The 1,280-nt window shown below is 45.2% G+C and overlaps 1 protein-coding gene across 3 annotated transcripts in view; it reads left to right on the top strand.

The window, feature by feature from the left end:
- LOC102259664 (zinc finger protein 613-like) overlaps positions 1-1,280 on the top strand; it is an 18,388-nt gene that overhangs the window by 8,477 nt on the left and 8,631 nt on the right. The gene's annotated exons all lie outside the window — the stretch shown is intronic.

The raw sequence follows: 1,280 nt of genomic DNA, 5'->3' as shown, positions 1-1,280 counted from the left end.
AACATCAATGATGAGAGAGCATCATTGATCGGCTGCCTCCTGCACGCCCCACACTGGGGATCGAGTCTGCAACCCGGGCATGTGTCCTTGACTGGAATCGAACCCGGGACCCTTCAGTCCGCAGACCGACACTCTCTCCGCTGATCCAAACCAGCTGGGGCAGGACATTGTTTATGGTTCTTCCTAGAGCTGAGATACTAGACCAGGGGTGGGCAAACTTTTTGACTCGAGGGCCACAATGGGTTCTTAAACTGGACCGGAGGGCCGGAACAAAAGCATGGATGGAGTGTTTGTGTGAACTAATATAAATTCAAAGTAAACATCATTACATAAAAGGGTAGGGTCTTTTTTTTTTTTTTTAGTTTTATTCATTCCGGCCCGCGGGCCGTAGTTTGCCCACGGCTGTACTAGACAGTGTCCTTCACTTCAGCTTTCCTGTAAATGCAATGCGGGGCTCCTCAGAGATCCCTTTGAGAATAGACCACGAGAGCTCAGCGGGCACAGGTTTTCATGGGACCATAACAGTGAGACCCATCGACCCAGGCTTACTGCAGTGAGGATTAATCTAGAAACAAAACCTCAGTGGCTTAAGGAAATGGAAAGATTGCATGGCACTCAAAGGTCCTGTGTGACCACGTGGCTGAGCTGGTGTTTGAGGTCAGGTTTGGCAGTAGGCAGTGTGGAAAGTGCTGTTGTCTGCTAAGGTTGTTGGGGTCCCAGAGGCTTTTCTTTACTACATCCTCCTCTCTAAGATAGAACACTCTTTCCTGTGTTCAAAGCCACTTCCTACTGCCTCATCTCTTATAACCTTCCAAACACACATCGTTGTATATGTGGTCCATCGTTGGCCAAAATGTTGTTATGTAGCATGTGACTATATTTGTGTTTCTTGAAGGCTGCTGTTTACTTTCTTGGTCTGCTTAATGACTTGAATAGTCTCCTGTTCTTTGGACATGTTTTGGAAAAATGCTTTATTCCTCCTAATGTATAAAATATATTTAATATGTAGTGTCTTGTAATTATACTGTCTGCATTTTTTTTTCTGGGTGATTCTGATGATGGCTATCAAGATTGACAGTAAATGCAGGAATGGAATATGTGTTAGTTACCTTGATATTAGTAGTATATATTTAGTGCCTGGCAAATATGTGCCTTTAAAAATATATATGCAGCCCTAACTGGTTTGGCTCAGTGGATAGAGCGTCAGCCTGCGGACTCAAGGGTCCCAGGTTCGATTCCAGTCAAGGGCATGTACCTTGGTTGTGGGCACTCCCCAGTGA

Source organism: Myotis brandtii, unplaced genomic scaffold (assembly GCF_000412655.1).
Source record: "Myotis brandtii unplaced genomic scaffold, ASM41265v1 scaffold150, whole genome shotgun sequence".
Taxonomy (NCBI): domain Eukaryota; kingdom Metazoa; phylum Chordata; class Mammalia; order Chiroptera; family Vespertilionidae; genus Myotis; species Myotis brandtii.
This window is presented reverse-complemented; position numbering and strand designations above follow the sequence as displayed.